This window comes from Spodoptera frugiperda, chromosome 5 (genome assembly GCF_023101765.2).
Source record: "Spodoptera frugiperda isolate SF20-4 chromosome 5, AGI-APGP_CSIRO_Sfru_2.0, whole genome shotgun sequence".
Classification (NCBI taxonomy): Eukaryota; Metazoa; Arthropoda; class Insecta; order Lepidoptera; family Noctuidae; genus Spodoptera; species Spodoptera frugiperda.
Window position 1 is genome coordinate 11,486,833 of NC_064216.1, and position 25,634 is coordinate 11,512,466.

The 25,634-nt window shown below is 36.7% G+C and overlaps 1 protein-coding gene across 1 annotated transcript in view; it reads left to right on the plus strand.

Annotated features, from left to right (window-relative positions):
• The window catches only part of LOC118271695 (uncharacterized), a 180,488-nt gene that overhangs the window by 10,239 nt on the left and 144,615 nt on the right, over window positions 1-25,634 (plus strand). The gene's annotated exons all lie outside the window — the stretch shown is intronic.

A 25,634-nucleotide genomic window follows, 5' to 3' on the forward strand; every position in this document is an offset into this window, starting at 1 on the left:
CATTGATTGCGAGTTACACTTGTAGAAGATCATTGTAACGTCGCAATCTTTTGTGGACTCGGTATTTGTTTTTGCTCTGCCGCCGCTCACTCTGTACTGGTGGAAACTCGGTGTTTCGTTTTGTTCATGGTTACCCTTATATACACACAACTTTTTTCTATCTAAATTTTCTGATCGTGATTTTCTTGGGCCTTTTCTGATGCTGAAACTCTTCTTTACGAATCTTGATCACAAGTTATCAATCTCGAGTTATACCTTATAATAAAGTGTTGCATGGTCTCCCCCCGTCTGCTACGGAATATTGTTAATCACTCTGCTGCAGCTCACCCTTCACTGGCCTTCATCGCGGTTTCTAGTTTTTGCTACAGTTATCTATCTCGCTCGCCAATTTTGAGTGCTTTTATTTTCTGAGCCTAGCGTTCCTGGGCTTATTTCCGTTTATATCTCGGAACTTCTTCGAGTCCGTGCACAATTGATTCTGCACACGTATAGCGCATACAGAGGTTTTACAAACCTCGATTGTATACGAAAGTATTTTTGAACTTCAACATCATCATATGTATGTAATCGTGCGCAGTAGTATCAGTGGCGGAGAGTAGAGGCACAACCTTATGACAACGCAGCCGTTGGGCTCGTATTTTTACTTCTTTTCAAAACGTTTCGGGGGCCTCGCCTTGAGCTACCTTTAGAAATGCCTCGAGCGGCGGCGAATCCGCCACATATTATTTATGAAGCATTGAAACATCTGCGGTTCATTGACGATAAAGGCAATCTTTTACCGTGGAGTGACGATGTTTGGCAAATAGCGACCCATGCGATGAACGACAAGATGTCGAAAGACTATCTTTATCTTTACTTGTCCCAAAACAGAAATAATGTTTTTAATCAAATCCATGGGATTGAAATGGTGGAGTCGGCTAAAAATAACAGTAATCTGGACGACACGGCTGACGATTCACGACAAGATCCGAATGGGTCGATTGGCGAAACAGAGTGCGTGTTGCCTGCTTTACGAAAAGACATTGTTCTGTCACGAAGTGAATGGGCCACTCTCAAGTCTCGTATCGTAGATTACAAAGAACGTGAATACGAGGTCCTCGTTATCGGTTGGACAGATGCTCTCTATGATATTTTATGGAATCACATGAAATTACCCTGCCCTTTCTCGTTTAAAAACGCGAAAATAAATAGAAACCCGGGAGAGACGTTTTTGACGGTTAAAGGCAGTTGCACGGAATGCGGTTCCAAAATTCACATGTATTGTCTGAGTGAACCAATCGATGACGGGGCGACGTTTCACGTTTCCACTTTTGATTCTCGCGGAGTAGCCCACCAAAAAAGAAGGCCAGTGAGCGGAGAAAGACGATTGCGAATCGGCAAAGAGCTACAAGGCAAATCGACTTACGCTTGGCGACGCGACGAGGCGACCAGGTTAATGGAATTTGGGGATGTCATTCCGGCTAACATACCTTCGGAAGACGTTGTCCGTAAGGCAAAGCAGGAGACTCGTGACAAGGATTTAGGTGTGTTTAAAGCAAAATCAGCTCTTGCCTCTGTGTGGGAAATGAAGTACGGATTGGAGTTTAACGGATGCATTCACGAGATTGGTCTCGACAAATTTTATGTGCTTTACTGGACTCCCACGCAGTTATACATGTACAATAAGTTTATGAAGGAAGACCCCTATGGGATCATGAGCATCGACGCATCAGGCAGCTTGGTGAAGCAAATAACGAAACCGGATGGTTCAAAGAGCGTTGTTTACCTCTACCAAGCTGTTTGTGGATATAAAACAAAAATATTGCCAGTATTTCAAATGGTATCGGAGAAGCACGACACAAACACCTTGACGTATTGGATTCGAGAGTGGATTCGTTCTGGCGGGTCGTGTCCCAAACAAGTAGTAATAGACTACTCACCGGCACTTCTGAACGCTACTTGTCTCGCGTTTAACAACACCGATCTGAAGACATATATAGAAACATGTATTGTCTTTGACAAAAACGGTTGGTCTGTGCGGTTGAACCGTACACGTTGTAATGTTCGAATCGACATTTCGCACTTTATACACGTGATAGCGCGTGGGAGCTGCTTTAAACACGAGAGTCCAGAAAAGAAGGACTTCTTCCTCCGTTGCGCGGGTTTGCTAACCACATGTACGGAAGTAAACGATTTTATTCGGTTGTGTACCGACGTACTAACGGTTGCTTTTGCCACGTATGAAGACATTGAAGACAAAAACAGTCATTGTTTCGCAGCACAGAATCGAGTATTAAAGCGCTTGAAATCGTACAGTCTTCCAGATAATGCTGACAAACTCGACAATGGTCAGGACGAAGAGGAAAGTTTGTTGCAACGATTTGACGACATTGATGAAGTAATGGAACTAGATTCGAGTTCTGCAATCGATGCTATTTTTAAAAAAATCGAGGCAGATAGTAAATCTCACCTCAAACACGGGAGATTAAATCCTTATCATTGCCCTGCGTTTGGTTCTCGACTGTTGAAATTGGTGAAACAGTTTGTTTTGTGGACTGCTGTTTTGGTTGGCAATGACCAGGAAAGCTCAACTCTAGTAGAGTCATCAACTGAAAATGACGCACGACTTGTTTCTAGTTCAGCTCGCAGCGAAGAATATTTTCGAGAGTTGAAACATCTGGTTTTCAAAAAAGAAAAATCAATTAGATTGGACAAGTTCCTCGTTATCCACCTACGGAATCTGGCAGGCACTACCATTTTGTTGAATGCTGACGCAAAGGAAACCAAAAAATCACAGCCCAAGGCTACACATTCGACGCCTCGAAAAGCCGATGCGATTGAGGAAAAGTCCACCATCCTGATCGGGGAGTCTCTAACTTCGACCATCGAAAGAGAATTTCACGAGGAAAACTTGGATCTCTCAATACCAGGCGAGTTAAAACAAGACCAAGGATGTGAAAGTTATCTGGAACGTGTGTTTGATCATGGAAATGATGGCGAAGGTAAAGATGGATTTCATCGTAATAAACATATACGTGAAGATGACAGTGACGATGAGAGAAGAAACGACCTGGAACTAAAACAAGACAAGCTAGACGGTACGTCATTCGATGATATTTCGACCGAACCGGAAAAAGCTTCAATGGCTTTCCTCAATGAGAAGGAGGATTGGCGCGGTCTTACAAAAAAAAATGAAACGATCCAACCGAATATGCATGGAAGACCTAAAAAACGAGGAAAATATCTAACACCGTGTCCTGATATAGAGATAATACGCAAGCGACCGAAATTCAGTTTGACTTTGCCTTTACTCGTGAATGGTAATAGTTTGGCGCCTGCTAAAATCGGCAACCGAAATATTTCTGTGCGGAATACGTGCGCATTTGACTCCACCGTGCAGAGTATGCTAGCTGCATACCATGACTTCGCTTCGTATTACGAACACATCACAAAATCGAAAAATGCCGTGCATGATTTTGTAGAGACGTTGTCGAAGTCTGGCGTTTCTTCGAAATTATACAACCAAAGAGGTGAAATTTTAAAACACACGAAAGAGATAAAAAATGGAGTGCTGGATTGCGAGATCAACGTCGCTACTCTAATAGAATCACACATTCTGCCAAACACTCCGTCTCTTGAGATTAAAATAAATTGCGGTGATTGCCAGTTCGAAAAAACAACCAGCATCCCAGTACTCGATCTAAATCCAGACCCCATTTTCGAAGAAGCCATGAAGGGACTACAGAGGGCTGTAAGTCAGTCCGCTGAATACTATGTATCTAAAACTAAAAGCGAGTGTTCTTTATGCAAATCAGCTCACGTTACGAAGACGTTTGCCGGAGGAAGCCACATTTTTCTAAATCTGGAAGCTGCGGAAATTGGTTTGATTGCCGCACGGCGTGGTCTAGCGAACTGCAGGAAACAGTTCACTCTTTCAGAGATCCCTGACAAACTAGATTATTGTGATGGCCAATATAAACTGGTTTCGGCGATCGTTTTCGTTGCTGGGCATTACTATGCCTGTATTAAACGAGTGTCTGGTGCGTGGGAAGAATACAACGACCTTTTTTCGTCGAAAAGAGCAACAGCGATTACCAATCGGGAAGTTCTGAAGCAACGCCGAACCCATTTGTTGTTCTACGTCCGAACATGAAATTGAAATTGAGTTCCTTAAAAAATTAATAAACAAAAAAAAACAAAAACTAAAAAAAAAACTAAAAACACAAAAAAACTAAACAAAAAAAAAACAAAAATAAAAAAGAAACTAAAAACAAAAAAAAACTAAAAACTAAAAACAAAAAAAATTAAAACTAAAAAACAAAAAAAAACACAAAAAAACTAAAAACAAAAAAAAAAATGAAACCGGTTTTCCGCCACGTCCTCGTCGTCGGTTTTGGGTGATGCCAAGAGCGGAATAAACGCTTCAACAATACAGCCTGTACAGGCTTCCCCCGTTCCCAGTTTAACGAAATGTTCTTTAAAAAAAAACTGCAAATAAAATTAACGCTACTAGAAACAGAACTAACTTACTACTAGTTGAAGTGAGCCATCAGTGTGTTTAGGTCGACACGGTTACCGAAGATCCGTTAAAATCTTTCATTATGAACCATCCTCAGTCTATTCTATCGGTAGAAGTAGTGTCTATTTCATCGGTAAATATTCAATCAAAACTACTCTAAAAGGAGTTTGACTTTATTGTCGCTTTGCACGTTTTTTTTTTTTTTGGATTTCCAATTGATTTTTTTTTCTTACGACTCCTTTAACCTTGAATCAAATGTAATTAAATCAAATAAATGTAATCAAATTAAAAAAATGAAAAAATTTCAAGTTTACATTCGGACGTAGAACAACAACTGGGTTTGGCGTTGCTTCAGAACTTCTCGATTGGTAATCTCAAGAGACGGAGTGTTTGGCAGAATGTGTGATTCTATTAGAGTAGCGACGTTGATCTCGTAATCCAGCACTCCATTTTTTATCTCTTTCGTGTGTTTTAAAATTTCACCTCTTTGGTTGTATAATTTCGAAGAAACGCCAGACTTCGACAACGTCTCTACAAAATCATGCACGGCATTTTTCGATTTTGTGATGTGTTCGTAATACGAAGCGAAGTCATGGTATGCAGCTAGCATACTTTCTTTTTTGAAAACCAGATGTTTCAACTCTCGAAAATATTCTTCGCTGCGAGCTGAACTAGAAACAAGTCGTGCGTCATTTTCAGTTGATGACTCTACTAGAGTTGAGCTTTCCTGGTCATTGCCAACCAAAACAGCAGTCCACAAAACAAACTGTTTCACCAATTTCAACAGTCGAGAACCAAACGCAGGGCAATGATAAGGATTAAATCTCCCGTGTTTGAGGTGAGATTTACTATCTGCCTCGATTTTTTTAAAAATAGCATCGATTGCAGAACTCGAATCTAGTTCCATTACTTCATCAATGTCGTCAAATCGTTGCAACAAACTTTCCTCTTCGTCCTGACCATTGTCGAGTTTGTCAGCATTATCTGGAAGACTGTACGATTTCAAGCGCTTTAATACTCGATTCTGTGCTGCGAAACAATGACTGTTTTTGTCTTCAATGTCTTCATACGTGGCAAAAGCAACCGTTAGTACGTCGGTACACAACCGAATAAAATCGTTTACTTCCGTACATGTGGTTAGCAAACCCGCGCAACGGAGGAAGAAGTCCTTCTTTTCTAGACTCTCGTGTTTAAAGCAGCTCCCACGCGCTATCATGTGTATAAAGTGCGAAATGTCGATTCGAACATTACAACGTGTACGGTTCAACCGCACAGACCAACCGTTTTTGTCAAAGACAATACATGTTTCTATATATGTCTTCAGATCGGTGTTGTTAAACGCGAGACAAGTAGCGTTCAGAAGTGCCGGTGAGTAGTCTATTACTACTTGTTTGGGACACGACCCGCCAGAACGAATCCACTCTCGAATCCAATACGTCAAGGTGTTTGTGTCGTGCTTCTCCGATACCATTTGAAATACTGGCAATATTTTTGTTTTATATCCACAAACAGCTTGGTAGAGGTAAACAACGCTCTTTGAACCATCCGGTTTCGTTATTTGCTTCACCAAGCTGCCTGATGCGTCGATGCCGCAAATATTGGTCCGAAACAAGTTTGACTCATCTCAAGTGCTTCTAGTTAACATGTATCTTTACTACTATCGAAAATTCTGTCACTACTAACCTCTACGAACCCTTTTTAATCATTTCTAACGTTTGTAGTAGTCGTATTTATCTTCAAACAGATTTTATCCTGCAAATACCGGTGCGAAATAAGTTTGACTCATCTCAAGTGCTTCTACTCAACATGTATCTTTACTACTATCGAAAATTCTTTCACTACTAAACTCTACTAACCTCTACGAACCCTTTTTAGTCAATTCCAACGTTTGTAGTAGTCGTATTTATCTTCAAACAGATTTTATCCAGCAAATATCGGTCCGAAACGAGTTTGACTCATCTCAAGTGCTTCTAGTCAACATGTATCTTTACTACTATCGAAAATTCTTTTACTACTAACCTCTACGAACCCTTTTTAGTCAATTCCAACGTTTGTAGTAGTCGTATTTATCTTCCAACAGATTTTATCCAGCAAATATCGGTCCGAAACGAGTTTGACTCATCTCAAGTGCTTCTAGTCAACATGTATCTTTACTACTATCGAAAATTCTTTTACTACTAACCTCTACGAACCCTTTTTAATCATTTCTAACGTTTGTAGTAGTCGTATTTATCTTCAAACAGATTTTATCCTGCAAATATCGGTCCGAAATAAGTTTGACTCATCTCAAGTGCTTCTAGTCAACATGTATCTTTACTACTATCGAAAATTCTTTTACTACTAACCTCTACTAACCTCTACGAACCCTTTTTAATCAATTCCAACGTTTGTAGTAGTCGAATTTATCTTCCAACAGATTTTGTTCAGCAAATATTGGTCCGAAACGAGTTTGACTCATCTCAAGTGCTTCTAGTTAACATGTATCTTTACTACTATCGAAAATTCTTTCACTACAAACCTCTACTAACATCTACGAACCCGTTTTAATCAATTCCAACGTTTGTAGTAGTCGAATTTATCTTCCAACAGATTTTGTTCAGCAAATATCGGTCCGAAACGAGTTTGACTCATCTCAAGTGCTTCTAGTTAACATGTATCTTTACTACTATCGAAAATTCTTTCACTACAAACCTCTACTAACATCTACGAACCCGTTTTAATCAATTCCAACGTTTGTAGTAGTCGAATTTATCTTCCAACAGATTTTGTTCAGCAAATATCGCTCCGAAACGAGTTTGACTCATCTCAAGTGCTTCTAGTTAACATGTATCTTTACTACTATCGAAAATTCTTTCACTACAAACCTCTACTAACATCTACGAACCCTTTTTAATCAATTCCAACGTTTGTAGTAGTCGAATTTATCTTCCAACAGATTTTGTTCAGCAAATATCGGTCCGAAACGAGTTTGACTCATCTCAAGTGCTTCTAGTTAACATGTATCTTTACTACTATCGAAAATTCTTTCACTACAAACCTCTACTAACATCTACGAACCCGTTTTAATCAATTCCAACGTTTGTAGTAGTCGAATTTATCTTCCAACAGATTTTGTTCAGCAAATATCGGTCCGAAACGAGTTTGACTCATCTCAAGTGCTTCTAGTTAACATGTATCTTTACTACTATCGAAAATTCTTTCACTACAAACCTCTACTAACATCTACGAACCCTTTTTAATCAATTCCAACGTTTGTAGTAGTCGAATTTATCTTCCAACAGATTTTGTTCAGCAAATATCGCTCCGAAACGAGTTTGACTCATCTCAAGTGCTTCTAGTTAACATGTATCTTTACTACTATCGAAAATTCTTTCACTACAAACCTCTACTAACATCTACGAACCCGTTTTAATCAATTCCAACGTTTGTAGTAGTCGAATTTATCTTCCAACAGATTTTGTTCAGCAAATATCGGTCCGAAACGAGTTTGACTCATCTCAAGTGCTTCTAGTCAACATGTATCTTTACTACTATCGAAAATTCTTTCACTACAAACCTCTACTAACATCTACGAACCCGTTTTAATCAATTCCAACGTTTGTAGTAGTCGAATTTATCTTCCAACAGATTTTGTTCAGCAAATATCGCTCCGAAACGAGTTTGACTCATCTCAAGTGCTTCTAGTTAACATGTATCTTTACTACTATCGAAAATTCTTTCACTACAAACCTCTACTAACATCTACGAACCCGTTTTAATCAATTCCAACGTTTGTAGTAGTCGAATTTATCTTCCAACAGATTTTGTTCAGCAAATATCGGTCCGAAACGAGTTTGACTCATCTCAAGTGCTTCTAGTCAACATGTATCTTTACTACTATCGAAAATTCTTTCACTACAAACCTCTACTAACATCTACGAACCCGTTTTAATCAATTCCAACGTTTGTAGTAGTCGAATTTATCTTCCAACAGATTTTGTTCAGCAAATATCGGTCCGAAACGAGTTTGACTCATCTCAAGTGCTTCTAGTCAACATGTATCTTTACTACTATCGAAAATTCTTTCACTACAAACCTCTACTAACATCTACGAACCCTTTTTAATCAATTCCAACGTTTGTAGTAGTCGAATTTATCTTCCAACAGATTTTGTTCAGCAAATATCGGTCCGAAACGAGTTTGACTCATCTCAAGTGCTTCTAGTTAACATGTATCTTTACTACTATCGAAAATTCTTTCACTACAAACCTCTACTAACATCTACGAACCCGTTTTAATCAATTCCAACGTTTGTAGTAGTCGAATTTATCTTCCAACAGATTTTGTTCAGCAAATATCGGTCCGAAACGAGTTTGACTCATCTCAAGTGCTTCTAGTTAACATGTATCTTTACTACTATCGAAAATTCTTTCACTACAAACCTCTACTAACATCTACGAACCCGTTTTAATCAATTCCAACGTTTGTAGTAGTCGAATTTATCTTCCAACAGATTTTGTTCAGCAAATATCGGTCCGAAACGAGTTTGACTCATCTCAAGTGCTTCTAGTTAACATGTATCTTTACTACTATCGAAAATTCTTTCACTACAAACCTCTACTAACATCTACGAACCCGTTTTAATCAATTCCAACGTTTGTAGTAGTCGAATTTATCTTCCAACAGATTTTGTTCAGCAAATATCGGTCCGAAACGAGTTTGACTCATCTCAAGTGCTTCTAGTTAACATGTATCTTTACTACTATCGAAAATTCTTTCACTACAAACCTCTACTAACATCTACGAACCCGTTTTAATCAATTCCAACGTTTGTAGTAGTCGAATTTATCTTCCAACAGATTTTGTTCAGCAAATATCGGTCCGAAACGAGTTTGACTCATCTCAAGTGCTTCTAGTTAACATGTATCTTTACTACTATCGAAAATTCTTTCACTACAAACCTCTACTAACATCTACGAACCCGTTTTAATCAATTCCAACGTTTGTAGTAGTCGAATTTATCTTCCAACAGATTTTGTTCAGCAAATATCGGTCCGAAACGAGTTTGACTCATCTCAAGTGCTTCTAGTTAACATGTATCTTTACTACTATCGAAAATTCTTTCACTACAAACCTCTACTAACATCTACGAACCCGTTTTAATCAATTCCAACGTTTGTAGTAGTCGAATTTATCTTCCAACAGATTTTGTTCAGCAAATATCGGTCCGAAACGAGTTTGACTCATCTCAAGTGCTTCTAGTCAACATGTATCTTTACTACTATCGAAAATTCTTTCACTACAAACCTCTACTAACATCTACGAACCCTTTTTAATCAATTCCAACGTTTGTAGTAGTCGAATTTATCTTCCAACAGATTTTGTTCAGCAAATATCGGTCCGAAACGAGTTTGACTCATCTCAAGTGCTTCTAGTCAACATGTATCTTTACTACTATCGAAAATTCTTTCACTACAAACCTCTACTAACCTCTACGAACCCTTTTTAATCAATTCCAACGTTTGTAGTAGTCGAATTTATCTTCCAACAGATTTTGTTCAGCAAATATCGCTCCGAAACGAGTTTGACTCATCTCAAGTGCTTCTAGTCAACATGTATCTTTACTACTATCGAAAATTCTTTCACTACAAACCTCTACTAACATCTACGAACCCTTTTTAATCAATTCCAACGTTTGTAGTAGTCGAATTTATCTTCCAACAGATTTTGTTCAGCAAATATCGCTCCGAAACGAGTTTGACTCATCTCAAGTGCTTCTAGTCAACATGTATCTTTACTACTATCGAAAATTCTTTCACTACTAACCTCTACGAACCCTTTTTAGTAAATTTTAACGTTTGTAGTAATCGTATATGCTTTGAAACAGTATTTAGGTAATAAAAATCGTTTTAAAAAAATACTCCGAAACGATTTCTTTTTTATTTTTTTTTCTATTTTACTACAAACGAAAAAAATTGCACTACAATCCACTACTAACGTTCATTTATGAGAAACAACCGGAAAAAAATTTTTTTTTTAATTTCGGGGGATGACATTTTTTAACTATTTTTTTAAAATTTTTCGGTATTACTACTAACGAAAATAGCTTCACTACTATCCACTACTAATCGAAATCTTTCGAAAAACCATTGGAAATACCAATATTTCCAAAGTCGGGTGCCAAGTTCACACAGGTTTTTATTATGACCTAAATATGTTGTATTTTGTTACGCTAGACTTGCTAGTGACGTGCGTGTTTTGTTTTTTTTTTTTGCGGATAAAATGTAGGTAACTATGTTTATTATCATTTTAGAAGTGGTAGGTGGTGCTAGTATAAAAATATAGTGTAGAATCTGTCAAAGTCAAACCATTTATTCCAATCTTTAAATAGGCAGTTTGAAACGTCAAATTGAATCGTCCGTCAGTGAAGCTAGGTGCCGTACTGAACATTGTCAGTACATGTGTGATAGGACTAGGTACATACTACATACACGTGTCTAGGAACGAAAATAAATTACCTAAGTTACGTTTCCGTGTAGGTAAAATCATAATAATCATGTAACTAACTGCTAAACGTGCTGATAAGAAATTATTGGCTAGTAATTCATAATGGCCTTTTTCCTGTTAACTAGTTATAACTAATATTAAAATCTGATATAACACTGGTAGTAAGTTTGATCGTAGATTTTTTATGATGCTGATGCAATATTAAATATGTCGTTCATAATGTAGGTAGGTAATTGTGTGTCAAATTACGTTTAAATATTACAATACATGTTACATAGAAAATGAAGTACCTCTAAGTAGTTTCAAACTGTAGACAAATATTTCATTCATACCTCCATAACTAAAACTAAATTATCTATGACAATTTTGACAACTGTCACACTGACAGCTGTCAAAAAGAGTGAACGAAATGAATGAACATAACTACTTTCCTAATTCAAATTGATCCGTTCGTTCTTTTATTTTTCGAACACAGTAAGTACATTCACCTCATTGTATTCGCTATTGTTTTACCAAATTGACTTAAGTACGTGTCTTATCGCATTAATAGCGATTGTGTGAAAAACAAACTTTATAAGGTCATTAACCCCTCGTCATGGTCTGCCGTACTGCCAGGAATAATGTTCCTAAAAAACTATTTTTGAATAATTTTCAACGGCTCGTTAGTTACGTGGTGGCTAGTTTGATTGATGACTAACTATAAAGTTTAATTTAAGGATTAATTGGACAAGGAGTAACTAAATGAAGTTTAAAGTTAGGTAGATAATAAAAACATCGTATAATACAGTAAATATTATTATTTGAAATTTACTAGTGTATTACACTACTTGGTGTTTTGTAATTTTATCTGCTTTTTGTGTCTACCAAATCCACAGAACGCGTCATTGTGATAATAATTAATCAGTGGTTTATCGATCTTAATCGAACAATTTTGTCAGACTATAGAAGTAGTTAGTTAACTATTCAATTCGATCCAGTAGTTCCGGAGATTAGCGCGTTGAAACAAACCTCTTTGGCTGTGTAGTTATAAAGTATAGATAGTAATGTGAAGTTGAGGTATGCTACTGTCTGCCCCTTATAGATTGTAACAGCCGTGATTCTATACATATTTATTACTAATTCTACATAATTATAAACTTACTTACTGCCATACTCAGAGTCATTTAATGATTACTTTAATTATACTTTAGTAGTGATTTTGTAATCGAAAACAATAACCCAATCCTTAGTAATTGTTTTCGGAACAAAATCGTTACTAAAGAACAGTTTAAGTAATCATTAAATGTCTCTGAGTACGGCAGTTAATCCACGAACATAAAAGCAGTTGGAACACGCGCAATCCATTAATATTTATCGCTGGTATATAGAATGTATGTACAAATATACTTAGCTTATCTTATGTGTAATGACGTCATAGTATATGTAATATGATCAAGGTGCATGGTCGAAGGTCATGTACTATTGTGCTGTATATAAGGTGTGCCCTAACCATAGGCCCTTTGTATGATCGGCTACATAATTAGGTATTATGTATTGTTGATTATATTATGTACTTTTTAAATTAGTTATGTGCGATTTTGTATCGATGTCAATGGTAATTGATTTTAGTACTTTTTCGTTTTTTTTTTTTTTTTTTTTTTTTATGGAATAGGAGGCAAACGAGCAGACGAGTCACCTGATGGTAAGCGATCAGCGCCGCCCATGGACACCCGCAACACCAGAGGAGTCACAGGTGCGTTGCCGGCCTTTTAAAAAGGAGTATGCTCTTTTCTTGAAGGTTTGAAGGTCGTAACGGTTCGGAAATACCGCCGACGACAGCTCATTCCACAGTTTTGCTGTGCGAGGCAGAAAGTTGCGCGAGAAGCGCACAGTTGTGGCCTGCCAACCATCTATATGATGGGGATGGACATGCTGTCGTGTGGGTCGATGGCGAAAAGAAGCGGCAGGAATAAGACCAAACAATTCCTCAGAGCACTCCCCGTGGTATAAGCGATAGAAAATGCACAACGAAGCTACATCTCTACGCATTGCCAAAGTGTCAAGTCGGTTTGAAACTTCCCGACACTCAACAATCCGAACCGCACGCCGCTGAACGCGGTCCAGAGGATGAAGCTGGTACTGGGGTGCCCCCGCCCAAAGATGAGAGCAGTATTCCATATGGGGCCGAACTTGCGCCTTATATAGAAGCAGGCGATGGGCTGGAGTGAAATACTGCCTCGATCTGTTGAGCACACCAAGCTTTTTCGAGGCTAATTTAGCCTTATCCTCTAGATGGCCACGGAACTGGACGTCGCTCGAAATGTTGATGCCAAGTATTCCAATACCGGCTGAGGCAGTCAGAGGGGTACTTTGAAACTGAGGTGAGACGACCAACGGTAGTTTCTTAGCGGCTTTCGTTCTGAATTAGGGTTGATTTTTTATTAACGTTTGGTCGTTTAGAAGGTATTATGTTTGCAAGGTCAAGTGATAGTCTTTGTACCTAAATCCGCAAAGTAAAACCTAGTTTAAAATAAACTAGAATTCAAACCCCACTTTAAAAAAATATTGTTATTAAATTCTAAGAGTTGTGTAGATAGTTATTTTTGCCTTATAACAAATAATTATCTCGCGATAAATAGGTACGAACTATTCCTAAAAACAATATATGCTATATGCACGGATATTTTTTTATGAAATAGGAGCCAAACTAGCAGACGCGTTTGCATTCTCCAAGACACAAAACAAACTCCTTACTTTTCTATCCTCTTATAATAGTTAACTAAATAAATACGTACAACGGTATGTAGTTAGTAGTTTATCTAATTAAATAGGTACAACGTTTTTCAAAAGGCAATTCTCAAAAGCATTTAAAAAAAATCTACAAAATAAAATCTAAACATATTTTTCCCAACATTTCATGTTTTGAGTACTATTTAGCATAGTCATATTAGCTATGAGAAGACAAAACGTAATTCATTAAAGACATCAAGTTAGACGGGTTTTGCCGGAAGATGCAAAAAGGTTTGCTACCCGACCGGTTTCGGAGTTAGGCAGATGACATTGAAGAATTTATGCAATTCACTTGAATTTATCTTTCGCTTTAGTGTTTTAATTATCCGATGATGTTTTAACGACTTTATTTCGTTTTTGTTAGAAGCAATAACTTATTTGGATTGAGATAAATTAGGTATATAGATGTCTGCCCACATAACTTGTGTGTAGATTTGTCAATACGTATTTATCTACAAAGGTTTTATAGTTAATCCAATTTGCATCTCTTTTTTGGAAGTGATATCTCGGTGGATTTATTACATAGATAGACATTTTAGGCTGTACGCTTAAGTGATGACTGTTCTAATATCATTTCATTATCCTCATCGTATCTGTCCGCTGCTGGACATAGACATCTTCTTTAGTTCACCACTGAACTTAATGTTCAGTTCTTCGTATCCAACGACTATCACTTTGAGATTCACAGATCCTAATGAACTACAAAACTATCTAATCTTATACTAGTTACCTAGATTTGTTTAAATGATGGATACGATACATCGCATACTCGAACTGCGCATCTTGCTCGCACAGCTACATGCTTAGTAACAATGAATAGAAACGGTCACATCGTTTCACAGCTTAGCTATTATATCTTCGTAGCATACCTGTGTGAACTTGGCACCCGTAGCTACATAGCACATCTTTAGTGGAAAAACATCCTAATACTGGTAAAATAGGAAGTAGGTAAGTAAATATAACTAGTTATTAATCTATTTTATTATTAGATTTAAGCCTCAAGATATTGTTTGTACATATTATCCTTGTTTTCACACACTACCTCAGTACATTGTTTGTATTAAAGTAATGAACATAATTTCCACATAAATCTCTCGTTCTGTGTACAAAGTACACCATTGTTAGTCGTTGTTATTATATTATCGCTATGTTATTACTTATTAAGTTATTAATATTAAACTGTTGTGTGAGTTTATTATTAGTATAACCATGTACTTAATTACTAGAAATAATCTGTAAGATTTAATATCACATACGAAATAAACACCTACTTTAAATAAATACTTCACTTACATACGAGCATGCAATAACTATCTAACTACGTGTTTTATCTAGGTATAGCGAGAGGGAGTGTCAAACTCTTACTGACTAAAAACCACCCCGTTCCTACTCTTGCTTTTTCAGCCGGAGCCCCGGTAAAATCGCTAGGTAGTCCACAGTTCCGGATCTAACTACTTACTTAAATAAAACATGTTTTAAGTACAAGATTAAGTTAGTGCTAAGTTCCATTTAATAGTTCAACTGTCAAACACCAAATACAACTCCAAATTATTGGCTCGACCCGGGCTCAAACCCGACTTTTATAAAGTTGTAACATTAACTCATTAAACGAGACGAAATCTCCACTAACTAATACTACCCATTATACTATTAATATCACCAATCAATCGTGCAACTGTTACCTCATTCATTCAATAAGAATGATATTCTTTCTTATCAACATTACACAAGACATACTATTCTAACATCCGGCTTCGTTTACCCTAATTATTGTAAGTAATTACATATGTATTGTAAATAAATATTACCGTACCACGACTATAATGTATCGGTATAATCATTTCGATTATAAATGTAATGAGTTATTAAAACTTTTAGGTTTTAAATTAGCAAAAAAAAATATATGTATGTTGTTAATGTAATCGATCTGGTGCAATTGAACTCATGAACGCTTCGATTTTGATTTAGAAATTAATTTTTGATGATCTGAATTCGTGATTCATTCATAGATATAGGTTCAGTTATTAGAGGTCTGATTTCGTGGTATGAATAACACAATTTTGTTAATAACACGATTAAATAACTAACTAACTAACTAGTTACTTTCTCACGCAAAAAACTAGATAATTATTGACCTACCCAATTTGGATGAAATTTCTTATTACGAAACCTGATTTGGATTAAATCTAGCATCTAATCTTGGAGAGTAGTAGTTAATAACTATTGAGTCATAGTTATAAGGCGCAGATAAATTAAAAGAATAATTGTTTGTTTGTTCGTAACGCATAAACACACCAAATAGCTAAGCTGCTGTTGCTTGCGAGTTGAATATGAGCGTCTCTAGCATGGCTTAAAACTACATAGTCTAGATCCTCGTCAAATTATTACATAAGTAAGCCAAAAAACATAATAATTAACTAGTTAATTTAGTATGTCTCACGAAAGTTTTAAATATAACCTAATCCAATTGTAACGAAATTCACCATCGACATAGTTTTGTCACAGATAAACATTTACTATCATTAACAAACATCCAAACACGCATGTAAAAGTGAGTTAGCCTTTTCAGCGGTCGTCAGTACATGTGGCTATTGAAAGGGGCCTATTAAGGCCTCGTCTCAAAAGGTACCTAATGCCCTCATTAACGGGCTCACGACTAAATGTTGTAAGAAGTTCTCATGCGCTCATTATCGGCATGTCACTTCACCGTCCAAGTATCTACTATGTGATGTGAATATGTGCTGCGAAAGTTTATGCTTGGTGATTTGTTAAGAAGTGATTAAGAGGACATACATAGGTGTGTGGGAGAACCATGCTTGAATGGAGCTTGACCGGAGTGATACCACGGCCTCACATAAAACCGTCGTGAAACAACTACAGTATTGTGTTTCGTTGTGTGAGTGAGGTTACCAGAGGCTCAATTACCCCCTTCCCAATCCCCGATTCCCCAGCAACCCTTAAATTCATAACCGCCAAAAGGCCAGCAACGCAATTGTAACGCCTCTGGTGTTCCAGGGGCGGGGGCCATTGCTTACCATCGAGTGATCCGTCTGCTTGTTTGCCGGCTTATAGTTACCATAAAAATATTTTTTTCTAAGTGCTTTTCTGTTCTAAAGAGTGGTAGTCGCTTCGTAGAACGCGTGTAGCTTCTTACACGCGTTCGCGTTAATAAAATTCTAAGAATTCTAATTTCATTAGTTACACACAATTTTGCGATATGAATAAACCACGTTATTGTAGATACAAAGTTGCGAATCGACACGGCAATTATAATAATCTTTAGATTACCATACAACATCTACAATAAGCATATTCAACTCACCACATAACCTTAGATTAGGAAATATACTTACCTATAACTAAGATATGTCATAATAATATCTCCATAAACGAATGGTGATCTCATACATTATTTTGAATTCTGAGCAGTGAGCTAAGGTCTGAACCTCGTAGTTTTGTTCTTATTACACGAATGATGACGTCATAAGGTCACGGAAATTTTGCGTGGAGGATGTTGCTTTTTGCCTGGATGTGTACCTTTTTTGTTGATGTTGTTGGCTGCGATGAGTTAAAAGGCTTACCGCTGTGTTCAGAGTCATTTAATGGTTACTTTATCTAGTGCTTAGCAATTGCTTTCGGAACAAATTCGTTGGTAAGGAATAGTTTAAGTAGTGAATCAGTAAATGTCTCTGAATACGGCAATTAGACATTAGTTTTCTTGTAATTACGAAGTTTTATTAGTCCTATGAAGCTTTTAAAAATGACTCAAATAACTATGATATATTATATTAAGTTACGCAATCTGGCTTCTGAAGATGAAGACTACATACATAGTTATCTCAAATCAAGAAATCTACAGCTAACAAAAACCAGCTTTTATTTATTTTTTATTAATAAGATTGATCAACTAAAGTTACGTAGATTTTAAAGCAAGGTAAACTAGATCATTATTGAAATGTCAGTGTATCTAACTGTTATCTAGAATCTATCAAAGTGAAGGCAAAGTCTAGACTAGCTAGAAGCCTAGAAGCTAGGTTCACGGAACTAAATGACAATCTATTAACTATTACAATAGTAAATCATTATTTATAAATACTGATTGTGTATGACAATGGATTCCGGTTGAGAGTAAATTAAAATTGTTCTTTAGATTTCCTTATGATCTATACTATATAATATTATAAAGCTGAAGAGTTTGTTTGTTTGTTTGAACGCGCTAATCTCCGGAACTACTGGTCCGATTTGAATAATTCTTTTTGTTTTGGATAGCGCATTTATCGAGGAAGGTTATAGGCTATAAAACATCACGCTGCGATCAATAGGAACCGAGCAGAGCGGGTAAAACCGCGCGGAAGCAGCTAGTAATAAAGTATGATGTCTGCTTTTTAAAAGGTTAGATAGAGGATAATGATATCCCTAGTTAAACAGGTGATTGGTTCATTCTGTGGCAAAACAAAGACAAAGTGACAAGTGGCAGAAGTCACATAGACGATCGACTAGCAAATCAACGGATGACGTGCAGTGCCATCAGAAAGTCCACCAGACACGAGAACCTCGCCTGGTCGTATCCTGGTTTTCTTAGGGAACTTTACTCACTGTTCCTTAAACTTTCATGAAATAGAAGATGAATAATCTTGATACTGTAAAAACCCTTGTTTGAGTTAACAATCGAATTCAACGCTCTTGATTCTCGCAAGCCTTAGCTAAGCCTACAAGAATTAGAAACAGGAAAGAAAACCTAGAATCTCTCAAAGACTTTGATATCATAGAGTTTCCTTAACTTATTCAAATTAAGTCGTTAAAACAAATAAAAGCCATATTTAGCCAACGCCCACGAAGGTCGTTTAAAAAGCTCCGAAACTGGAAATCGTTTGAAAAACTATAATTAACTCGATAATTATAAGAAACGAAACGGCAATGTGACACCGAAATAACTCCCTCACGCCTCGACTAATGGGTATGCACAAAAACCATACCGAAACCACACAAGGAAAACAGAACCTCATCGCAATTGGAATAAAGTACAATCCTAATTGGCAACCCTGACCTTCTCGGGGGACGCCCATTTGAATTCCGTCTTTATTTTGATAAGGATAAAGTTGTAAGTTGGGTGGAGGGTGGAATATTCTCATGGGAGAAATATCGGCGTTTCCCGAATCTTGGGCTGTTATGTTTAAGTAAATAAAACATGGAAACTCAGTGTTTGATCATGTGTACAGTGAATGTATGTGACGCGATTCCTATTGGCTTTTACCGCGTGTATGTTTGTTACTTGAAAAAATATTTATGAAGCCACTTTAGCAATTTTATCCGATACCCAATTACGAATGTTTTCGACGGTGAAAATCGTATTTTTTCCTTGTTCCTTTTCTCTCTGTTTGTTGTTTAAGAACACAAAGCAGGCACTTCTAGTGAGAGCTACGTCCTTGGCTTGTCAACGGTGAAAACTATTCAGATTTACGTTACAAAAACAGTATTATTATTGAATTTGGTGACTGATTTATTGACATTTCAAGCTGTTGACGACGGTAGTGTGGTAAACAGAAGTTTTAGGGCTGAACACTGGGACACCATGGTGGCGCAACCAGTCGCCGCTACCAACATGTATACAGCTCTATAGAGTTACTCAGTTGGTGTCCGCTTAACCAATCTGGCGACGTGATCAGCTCGAACGACCACATAATTTAACTGGTCATGGCTCCATGCTGGTGGCGCCACCACAAATTACTTTAGAGCTGTATGGTGTCTTTTTTAATACTATATAATATATTATATAGTTACTTTAATGCTGCAAAATCCTTAATCAGGCCGCAGTTGTCATGCGACATATAACTAGTGATATTCCCTCATTTGCATACTACCTCCTGGCACCTGTTGGAGTTGGAACTTGTTTGAACAAGACCCAAGGTAGCACTGCACATCCATATACACCATCCTGTCAAACATCTTCAATGGAATTTGAACTTTAGCACAAAAGTTTAAGGTTGCAAATCGATTGTAGGGTTTTGATAGATTGGGGTAGGTTGATGTGCCGTCTTGGCCGGTTCAAGGACATCCCTTATTGACTTAGGACGGAGATGTTATGTGGACTATTAATGGTATGTGTGCATAACTTAACGGCCTTTACGCTTCAGTTGAGGAGTTTTCCAAGTAATGTTAGGATTTGAGTTGTGGAGCCCGTGATTCGAGTTGTTTAGCTTTAAGGTCCATTTTTGTATGATGATTTTATGAGAGTAGCCAGTGGGTAATATATGAATAATATTTTAATATTTATATTTTGTGACTTTGGTTGTAAAATCGAGCATTAGATCAGATTTTTGGTGACAGTTTTTTACACAAATCTTTACCTCAAAAGCCACTGTCAAGTTGAAATATTCCAAAACCATAATAGTTAATTCCATCTTTAACTAAACTAAACATCTAAAACTAAAACTAAAAATCACGGTTTACCCACATACATTCATGGAGAAAAACTCTACTAGTTTCAAGTCACAGAGGGGCTCTTCAGGCTTCATACTACTCATGATGATTAGTTAGTTAATTTAGTATGTCTTACGATAATTATTATAAAATTCCATCTTTAAATTAAACGTCAATCATCACACAAAATCTTTACTAACCAACATAAAAACAAAACAATGTCCACACATAACTACCTCACTAAATTAACCGCAAAACTACACACGAGATCACAAGATTGATAACGTAATGACTGCATTAAGTACTAAAGAGAAAAAACAAAATGGCAGCCAGCAATAATTGTCATTAATAAATAAAATCCACAGACGTGCCATTTTAATGTAAGTGTCGAAAGAAAACGGACCACTTTCACATAACTTCACGTAACTGCGGATCGGCTCGCGGCTAACTTCACATCGTATCTTAATTGTAGGAATTATTATTGTAAAAAATATCCGAAAGTGCAACAGTTGCACAGTAATTTACTGTATTCTGAGATTGGTCGGGGATTTGTGATGGACGTGATTGATGCTTGAAGTGTTTTGTTGATGAAGAATGCGTTATCGGTCTAGTGATTCTTTGGTTTCTACATACATACATAAATAAACCTCACGCCTGTCTCCCATGGGCGTAGGCAGATACAATGGAACGCCAATTGTTACGATTCTTACACACCTCTTTCGCTCCATCAACAGTTATTATATCTCCTCCTATATCCTCAAATGATAACTAAAGTATGTATACCTAGCTATGTAGTATAACACAGGAAAGAATATAAAAAAATTGCACATTGCCTTGCAATTATGAACTTACAAGACAATGCAGCAAGATTGTTATTTCCTAAACAATATCCTCGTAGGTATACCTATACCTAGTGCAGTCTTAACAATCTAAAACGATTCTCAGAATGCCTTAATTCATTCTCCATATCTACATACAAAACAGGAAAAAACATCAAATAACTATAGTTTTAGGCTTTATGTGTGAGTTCAGGACCTTCTATGACATCATCGCTTTTTTATGGTACAAGCTGGTAAACGAGCAGACGAATCACCTGATGGTAAGCAATCGCCGCCGCCTATGGGTACCCGAAACACCAGAGCCACAGATTACAAGACACAGATTACAAGTGCGTTGTCGGCCTTTTGGGGGTTAGGAATTTAGGGTTGTTACTACTTTTCACTATTTGTGTTATAAGTCCTTTGTAATAGGGCCTATTACCATATACTTGGTGAGCCTAGAAACCATATACTAAGACAATTCCGGACTTCGTGCTTTACTGTGAAATGTCTCGAAAAATGCTGGGTAATATTTTGCGCGACCAATGAATCGAAACCTGTGACACCTTAACTGGCAGTCGCACTTGCTTTAACAGGGCATTAAAGGTACACAAAGATAACACTGAAAGACATTTCTGCAAAAATGAATAGACTGAATACTTATGCAAATACCAATCTTTGATATTTTCTTTTGTAATATTGTATTTGGGAAGCAAGCGACCGGACTGGACTCCATTAATTTCGTATTTATTATATTCAGAATAATATGTTTACAAAGTCAGCCTTAGGTTAAGATCGACTCAGATAGGAAGGTCAGAGGTTCAAATCCGATTAAGTAAATTATATGGCCGAAGCGTATTCCGCTTTGAGGGCAAATGTAAATCATGTACCGAGAAAATTATGTTACGTGTGAGCAGTAAGGTAAATACAAGTACTTATTTATTTGGGAAAGCCGAACAGACTATTCCAATTTATCAGGTATTTCGTATTGAAATTACTGGTTGTAATACGACATAACTACGTAAATCTAATCCTAAATGTTAGACCCAAATCCAAATCCAGAATCATTGGGAACTGTATTCAAAAATGTTAAATCATTTATTCCAATTAAACACTGAAATAGGTTATTTTGAAATGTCAACAAAAAAGAAATAAATAATAGTGTCCGACAGTGAACTGTGTTCGTTCCAAATGTAACTCCATTATTTTGTCATACATGATCAACGAAATTATCTTTGGCCTTCTTAGCCATTTTCAAGCACAAAAATCATGGCATACGGAAGGAAGGATTTTGAAATGTTGAACAAATCTAAGATTCTCATCTCTAGCATACAAGCTTACAATCACCAAAACTCCAACACCAATAACTATATTTTAAAACAAAAACAAGATAACCAAATCACAAGTCCACCTGTTGCTATAAAAACCACTTAACACAGCTTACAGCAGGTGGTACTCGTTGAGTTCTGCAAAAAAAACCTCCACACCTGGTCACCCCGACCGGTTAACTCGATGGTTAATTTGTGACAAACAGTTAACTTTGACGCTACTAAACGTAAATTGAATAACCTACTTTGCTATTCAAGCATTTATTTCCTTGAAAAGTTAATTTTTGAAGTGTAATATTAACACTCTTCATGTTTTAATATATTCAACATCAGTAAAGTCCAAAATAACATTAACAGAATACAACCTATTTGCTGTTTCTGCGTATGATGACATTAACATTTTTTATCTGTGCTTTAAACGTCAAATTGACGTTTCATGTTGCGTTTTGGCGCCAAATTCAACGGCTTTTTGAGAAATATTCTCTGTTTCATTTCTAAACCTTTTCGTATTGAAAGAAACATAATTTCTATATTCTTTTCAAGTCAGATAAGTAAATAAGTTATTGCTTCTGCAGAAAAATCTCAGATAGCTAGCTGCAATCGATTGAGTTGTTTGAACCTTCGCTCTAGCTTCGCCGTACTAAACCTGACGCATCTACCTCAGTTACTGGAAGCTATCAATCATGAAACTGGTTATAATTACCGATTAGCTCTGAGTTATTAGGATTTATGAGTTGATACTGCTGTTAATCTAGTTCTGGATATTAATACCTATGTAGCGCATAAATTGTCAGTAGATATTGCAATGGTTTTGATTGAAAATGGCATCTTTGTTACTTGTGGAGTCGTTGTTAGTTGATTTCTTTTGTTTTTTTTCCGTAGTCTTCTTGTTTGTAATCTGGAGTGAGTAATCTCTTTCTTCTTTCAGCTCTCTGTCAGTACCATCAGTGGTGTCTGCTTTATTAGTGTATTCTATCTACACAATTATCCACACAAGATCGTTTCCTATCGATTTATCTGTTAGATTCCAGATAAGTTTAACTAAATCAGTATAACTACATTATGTGTATAGTATAGTTATCAGAATTTTATTTTTCTACCAATTCTTGTAATTCTAATCATCTCAATCGCATCTCATCTGTATATAGTCGTCTTCTAAGTAAAGTCTTTATATAAAGTTATTTATCGCATCTTACGTGATGGCGATTGGCGTGTCTATAAGTTATTATACGAGTTCTTCAAGTTTTTGCTTTGTTTAATAGTTCTCAGCTATGTTAATGGTCAAGTTCAGATCAAGTTATTATTAAGTGATATTGTTTTTTTCTGTGCTGTGTGAACTAAGATTGGTATCTGTGAATGGCAATTTTTAGAAGGAGTGTTATTTAGATAGAATTGTGTTATTTTCTGAGATTATCATCATCACCAGATGAAAGACTGCTGGACAAAGGTCTTCCCCTTAGTCCTCCACGCCGACCAACAGCTTGTGGCTGCATTCATTGCTCCCGCCCGCGACTCCTACATTACATGGGATTCTCTATAGAAATAGGATAGACCTTTATAGGTGTATAAACCCTTCTTTCTCCTGTTTCAAATATCACATAAAAATTCTAACTTAATCATGTATAATTTGTCTTTAACAACTTTCTTAAACAAAGACAAATAAAAATGTTCCTTATCAATATTGTAAGTAAAGTTTATTTCTGAATACCAGAAGAAAACAGAAGCCTTACCCGCTTCACTTACTTGATGCATAGCACATTAGCTGATGATTACTATATTCTGGAGAGAGCGAGACAAAAACACGCGTTTCTAAGCTTTCATTATATGTTCATTAAGGTCAGAATCCTATGAAAGCATTTATTATATCAGTAGCCGTATTATTATTGTATTTGTCGGAATTTTTAATCCGTTCTTTGTGGTAGTTAGTTACTGTCAGAGCAACATGGTTTTAGGCGGTGAAATTAGTTAACAAGTTTTTGTTTTTCTGTTGTGTTTAATATCTGTTTAAACTCGTTAGTACTGGTGATCATAACTACATAACGAGCAGTCGGATCATCTGATGGTAAGCAATCGGCGCCGCACAAGGACACCAGAAACACCAGAGGCGTTACATGTGCGCTGTCGGCCTTTTGGGGTAGGAATTAAGGGTTGTTGGAAAATCGGAGAATGGGAAGAGGGTAATAGGCCTCCGGTAACCTCACTCACAGAACGAAATAACGCAAGCGTTGTTTTACATCAGGTTCTCACACTTAAAACATGCATGACTCCTAAGCAAAAGATTCAGAGATCAAACTTTAAAACTTTCTAGCTTAGCAATAGCCATTGAAACTAAATCGTTTTGCATTTAAAGAACTCCATCCAATATTATCAGTCCTACACGACGCTGACTAAAAAAACTCGAATGCAAAAAGTCCAAGTATTTTTCCACAGATTAACCAACTAAACCAAACAACTTTAGCTTCGCAATATCAGTATAGGCAACACAATTTCAAAACACTCCCATTCCCTTCATAACACCAATTTCTTTAAAAAAGGGGGAAAACAAACATTTTTACACTTAAACCTAACACAAACTTTTAACCTTTTCGAGAAACTTCGCGAGACCGGTTAACGAGGTAATCATGTAAAATGGTCGAGCCGTTCTCGAGATTACGTGAAAAACACAAACTTTAGTACAAAAGTAATATTTCGGGTAATTGTGTAAGGGAAACGATTTGGCAACTGCCCTGCTCCCAATGGGCGAAGCTTAATGTTTTAATGTAAGCACAATAATCATTTTAAGTAGCTCGCTGTTTGCTCGGCTCTGTTCGTAAAAATGGAATATAATTTTTATGTTATTTTTTATAGTGTTGCTTTTTGTTTATTTTTTTTTTATGTGTTATATGATTGATGTTTTTTTAATAAACGGTGAGGGGATTACTAGGTATCTGTCTGTCTGATAACTTATTCATGTGTAGATTAAATATGTACTTAAGACTAGAGTACTTAACATAGTTATTCTAATTAGTTACACACTTTTGCGTACGATATTCAATTTAACACCTAAACTTAAATTACTTGTTGTATAGAATCCAGAATAAAAGCTTGAATTCTTCAGCATTATTCCACAAGTATGTGTAATTCCATTCTCTCTGGAATGTAACCCATGATTCCATCAAATTCTGGTGCGGCTAATTGTTCTAAACCTAACTCTAAAATGCTAGTGTCCATTATAATGCACTCTAATTTTCCTGCGGCTTGGCACGCTTGCCAAATCGAGCCTCGAACATTTGTATGGCGTTATCCATAAGCTGAAGCGATTTGGAACCCTGACGG